This window comes from Oryctolagus cuniculus, chromosome 4 (genome assembly GCF_051225735.1).
Source record: "Oryctolagus cuniculus isolate XC-2025 breed Fujian yellow rabbit chromosome 4, ASM5122573v1, whole genome shotgun sequence".
In the NCBI taxonomy this organism is placed as follows: Eukaryota; Metazoa; Chordata; class Mammalia; order Lagomorpha; family Leporidae; genus Oryctolagus; species Oryctolagus cuniculus.
The window spans coordinates 158,715,108-158,721,107 of NC_142870.1; the positions used below are offsets into that span (position 1 = coordinate 158,715,108).

Sequence of the window (6,000 nt, forward strand, 5' to 3'; positions counted from 1 at the left end):
GCAGATAGATAAAAATCACCATAAAGTAGGGAGGTGCTTGGAGGGGAGAAGGAGGAGAGGACCCAGCATCTAAATGCAGTGATTGGGTGAGGCCCATGGCAGTGAACAAGGGGAGGGTGACAGGACATGCGGTCAAAGGAGGGTGGGGAGTAGTGGCCAATTCACGTCCGGCAACAATTACGGCAGAGACGTGTCCCGTTTTCACAGGACCACCAGGCTGGCTCTCTCCAGAGCAGACGCACGACAGGCAAAGGCCGCAGCAGGGAGGCCTAAGGGAGGAGGCTGGGGGGTGATCCGGCCAGAAAGAGACAGCATTTGCTCCAGGGCAGTAACTCCAAACGATGCCGCACGTGAACATGGTCAGATTACAGACCTATCTTCAAGTTAAAGGCTGGCTGACCGACGTGATAAGTTAAAGAAACAGGAGTCACAGGCCCTCCAACAGCGCAGGTTGAGCCGCTGGAAGTTGAGGAGTGCCATCCACGGGCACGGGAAGCAGTGGGAACGTATTCCATGTGAGACGCTTTCAGTGGGGAGCCAGGCAGACAGATGTGTGGGCCAGGAGGTCATGGGAGATGTGCAGATCACAGATGTGACCTGGGCAATGTCGTCCATAGAGATGGCATCGAAGGCTGGCAGGTTACCAGGGGAGAACACAGAGCAAAGAAAGACAACTCAAGTAGAAATGTTACGAAAAACGGTGTATGAGTGAAGAAACATCATTCTCCACTTTGAATTCATTTTCCATTACTAGAAAGTGATTTTAAATGAGCTGGCATTGGGGCACAGCAAGTTGAGCTACTGCTTGTGACATCAGCATCCCATATCAGAATGCTCATTTGAGCCCCAGCTGCTTTGCTTCTGATCCAGCTTCCACCAAATTTGCCTGGGAAAGAGGCAGAAGATGGCCCAAGTGCTTAGGCCTGGCCACCAACCTGGGAGACCCAGATGCAATTCTGGGTTCCTGGCTTCAGCCTTGTCCAGGCCTACCCATTGCAGCCATTTGGGAAGTGAACCAGCAGATGAAGATATCTCTCTCTCTCTCTCTCTCTCTCTCTCTCCCCGCTCTCTGTCACTCTGCCATTCAAATAAATAAATCAAAAAAAAAAAAAAAAGAGAGAGAGAAAACCATTTTAGGTAAAAGATCAGTGAAGAAAGTTGTAATTACCCACATTCATAACCCTCTACTCAAAGGCATACACTGCCCTGGTATAGTCGCATAATTAGGATAACACCATACAATGATGTATGTATGGTGTTATGTTACAATGATGTTATAACCTACTTTTTTTTTTATTTTACTGAACAATAGATCAAGAACTTTTCCCAAAGTTAACTACATATGAAAGCACCATTAGTCATCCTGTTAGTGCCTCCTGATTTGGGGCCTTTAGAGAAGCTCCAGTTTTTCGCTATCCATGCATCACACCAGGAGAGTACCGGGTCAGGCAGTGTGTTTATGAATCTCTGATGGTTTCCTTGGGACACGCTCCTGCACGCGCAGCTGCTGAGTGGAATGCTATGTTCCTTTTAATGGTTTCTGATCCGCAGTGCTAAACTGCTCTCAAGAAAAACTGTACTCATTCACATTCTTCAAATGCCTCCTTCCCACTCCCTCTACTACACGGGTAGGTGAATATCTACCTTTGCAAATTTGAAAGCTAAAAAATGGCATTTCAGTGCTATCTCATTATTTAGCTCTAGAGAAGCTGAATAAGTTTCATATTTTATTGGCTCTAAGCTTCTCATTTATGAATTATTTTGTATATAATTACTTGCTCATATCTTTGGCTCATTTTTCTAATGACATGTTAATCTTTGCTATATTGGTTTATAAAAGGTCTTTATATATTAAATATAAAAGGTCATTTTTGTTTTGGTTTGCTGAGTCTTTTTGTGCAAAAATAGCAGGTCTCTTCCCAGAATCTCTGGTAAAACCAGAAAGTATAACAATACCTCCCACGTGAGGTCTAAATACAGAGCCTTGAACTCCATCAAGGCCCTGCACTATTCCTAAACCAAGTGACAGAGTTCTAAGGCAGTGGGTTTTTTTGTTGTGTGTGTGTGTGTGTTTTTTTCCCCCACAGGCAGAGTGGATAGTGAGAGAGAGAGAGAGACAAAGAGAAAGGTCTTCCTTTTGCCGTTGGTTCACCCTTCAATGGCCACTGCACCGCGCTGATCCAATGGCAGGAGCCAGGTGCTTCTCCTGGTCTTCCATGGGGTGCAGGGCCCAAGCACTTGGGCCATCCTCCACTGCCTTCCCGGGCCACAGCAGAGAGCTGGCCTGGAAGAGGGGCAACCGGGACAGAATCCGGCGCCCCAACCGGGACTAGAACCCGGTGTGCCGGCGCCGCTAGGTGGAGGATTAGCCTACTGAGCCGCGGCGCGGGCCCTAAGGCAGTGCTTTCAAAGGTGATTCTCAAAGCACCAGCACCAACACTTCCTAGGACCCTTGAAATGTAGGCTCATGAGCACCACCACACAAACCTACTGAATGAAAATCACGCAAAGCAGGGGCAGGTTGAGGATCGGCTTCTTTGGCAAGTACTCCAGATGTGTTTCACACAGTAAAGTCTGGAAGCCACTTGCCAGGCAGGAGTAACAGAGCTCTGAAAACATGCAGATCACATATTATTTAGGATTTCTCTGTTGCCTTGCTCTAGACTTACTCTACCTTAGGGATTTTCCCAGAATTTGTAATATGAGCCAGGAACAGCAAAGGAATACTATGACAGCCCCCACCACAATTTAACAAGGTATACAAAACCTCACTCCAGCTACAAATAAGATATAACATCTGCGCATCACACCAGAAAGTCCATTTAGAACACAGCAAAACATGCCGAGGAACAAGCAATATATCTGGTTTCAAAACAAAGCCACTCCCGCAGATTTCCCCTGACCCTTCGGAGAGCTAGGAGGACTGTGCCATTTGTCTCTCTAATACAACATACTACAAATTATTTTTAGTTGTTTTTAAGACATCTCTAATGCCTTCACTCACATTTTCCCGTCTCACCTTTTTCTGAGGTCATCAGCAATCAGCTGCCCACAGGCAATCTCTCACACTCCTGACCCAGAGGCTGCCAATGGAACTCAAACATGCAAAAGGGTTCGCTCCCTTAGGGAAGTGACTGCCCTCGGAGTCAAGCAGCCTCAGCCTCACGTTAGAACTTGCTAGAAACATGACTCCACCAGCCCTATCCCAGCCCTCCTGGATCAGAAACTCCCGGGTTGGGATCTGCCATCCGTGTGTTCACAGGCTCCCCAGGTGATCTGTAGGCATTAAAAGTGGGAAGCCCATAGGTAAGATGCATCAGACTCACCTTGAGAACTTGTGAAAACAGAGAACTGAGCCCCTTCCTCTTGGTTTTTGATTGAGCAGGTCTGGCAGGAAGCCAAGGAATCAGCATTTCTAGAAGGTTTCCAGGTGCTGCTGATACTGTTGGTCCAAGAACCACACTTCGAGACAAAGTGGCCCAGGGAAACCATTGACCACTGCAGACCAGGCACTGGGTAGGCAGCGAGGTAAATGATTCCATCATCCCTGTCTCCATAAGGAATCCTGAGGCCCATTGTAAAAAATCCCTACAGGATCCGGACAGAGTGGAGCTAAAGTTGCCCCCAGCAGTAACCAGTTTAATTACATACCCCTGGTTTGCCTTTACCTCCTTCTCTGTTTCTCTCTTCTAAGCACCAGGCTCCAATTCTGTGGGATCACTTCCCAAAATAAACGATTTTCACAAGTCCTCATCTCATGCTCCCGTATCTGCAGAAACTCATGGTAATCAGAACCTATTGCACAAACTTCAGCACACAGCTCTCCATCCCACTGGTTTCTTGCTTGTGATGCTCATTAGTTCCATGTGTGGTGCCCTCTCCTCTTAATTTAACAAATGTTCATATTCACTTTTATTCACATCCTCAGTAAAGATAATCCCAGTCGCGGGGCCGGCGCTGTGGCGCAGCGGGTTAACGCCCTGGCCTAAAGCACTAGCATCCCATATGGGCGCCAGTTCGAGTCCCAGCTGCTCCACTTCCAATCCAGCTCTCTGCTATGGCTTTCTCAAAGCAGTAAGAAGATGGCCCAAGTCCTTGTGCCCCTGCACCCGCGTGGGAGACCCGGAAGAAGCTCCTGGCTCCTGGCTTTGGATTGGCGCAGCTCCTGTCATTGTGGCCAATTGGGGAGTGAACCATCGGATGGAAGACTTCTCTCTCTCTCTGCTTCTCCTCTCTCTGTGTAACTCTGACTTTCAAATAAATAAATCTTTAAAAAAAAAAAAAAAGATATCCCAGTCCCTGCTAGAACTCTCCTTAATGATGCTTCAAGGGTGGTTTTTCTGTTTTCATTCTCAAATGAACACCTTCCATCCTCAATAGTCCTCAATATCAGTAACCCATGGCAGGATCAGATATAAGTGCTACCAAAATACAATGTCCTGTGACATGGGATGGCCATGGTGTGCCCTCTGCAGACTGTGACAGAAGCCTCTTCATTTTGCCCCAGCAGGGCTACCGAGTAAGAAGCAAGCAAGACTTTTACTAAGCTTGCAGTGGTGAACTCCTTCTCCCCAGAAATCCCTCTCCCTAGGATTCCTGCCCCAAAAGAGGCTTCCTATGGAATTCCTTTCACAAAAAAGAAAATTTAGTTACACCAAGGTCTCCTATGGCCAAGAGAGAAGTCCATGAGTAATGTCCGAGACAAAACAGAAAGAAAGATAATCATGGCTGAGAAACTGAGGGGAGGGGGAACCAAGGGGAAGTTTCCCCTACCTGGCCTGCCACGAACTTTCACATCCTGTTTTGAAACTGCTGAGATGAAAGAAAAGGATTCAAAGGACATTTTTATGTGCATTTCTCTCTTCTTCCTGCAGCCAAGGTATTTTTTTTAAACTCAGTTTAATGAAAGAAATAAGATTAATCAAAAAGAGTCTGTGGAAACAGAAGCAATAAAGCGTGCAGTCTGTGCTGTTGGTTAGTAGCAGAGAGAGTGAGGGACAGAGATGGTCTGGGAAAGCTAAAGGGGAACAGGGAGGTGTGTGTGCTGAAGGGAGAACTCTGAACCCCACGTACTTAGCAATTTATAGCGTCCTGATGTGAGACAAGTCATCTCACCTTTGACTGTGGTCTGGCCTAATGCATTTATTATGACAAATGACTGGAAACCCAGAGTATTTGATTTATTTATCTATCCACTGCTCAAGCCCAAAACTAACCCAGAGAGAAAAATAAGCAATGAGAAAATCATCCATCATTTTGAATTAAACACTTATTGCCAAATCATGAAAATTTGCCCTTTATCCAATCTATACCCAGATCAATAATAACAGACCATGCCTTAGGAACAAGGTGATTTGAATATTTCAATTCAGTCTCTAATCTTCTGTGAACTTGAGCTACAATATTCAAAGACAACAGAGCATGGAGTTCTGTAGCAAATGATCTGATAATGCTGATGTGAAAATTGACGCTCATCTAATTTAAAACACAGTTTCCCTGTGAATATTTCAAGTTTAGTTTTGATTCTTGTTTTTAATACTTTCTAATAAGTATGCAGAAAGAGATAGTTTGGGACTTTTTATTACCATATTGCCTATTACTGCTTCTGTGTTTAAAAAATCTGCTTATTGCAAGCAGGGTACAGTCAATTTGTGCATATTGGATTTAATTTTCTACTAAGCAAATAAAAGTGCCTAAATGCAATTTAGAGATCTTCTTTTTTTCAAATATTGTATATGCGCTTTGATTTCTAGTGCCATATGAATGACCCCATGCTGAACAGATTTTATTTTGCATTTCCAAAATATAGATAGAACCCATTATATGAAAGAAATGTAAGTCATCATTTATATAGGAAAGAAAATGCTCCAATCATAACCCAATGATTTTATATAACCAATATGTTCCTGGCTTCATCAGCTGCTGACTACAAAATAAGGTCACATTTTCTTTTGTATACCGAAACTACTATGCCAAAGTCTCTTCCTGATTGCCAGAAAT

At 44.8% G+C, this 6,000-nt stretch overlaps 1 long non-coding RNA gene across 1 annotated transcript in view; it reads right to left on the reverse strand.

Annotated features, from left to right (window-relative positions):
• The window catches only part of LOC149127191 (uncharacterized), a 29,881-nt gene extending 25,270 nt beyond the window's left edge, over positions 1 to 4,611 (reverse strand). Inside the window, exon 1 of the long non-coding RNA XR_016233325.1 lies at positions 3,327 to 4,611. This is a non-coding gene — a long non-coding RNA (uncharacterized LOC149127191). The remainder of the gene's footprint in view (positions 1 to 3,326) is intronic.
• Between the last annotated feature and the right edge of the window lie 1,389 nt (positions 4,612 to 6,000).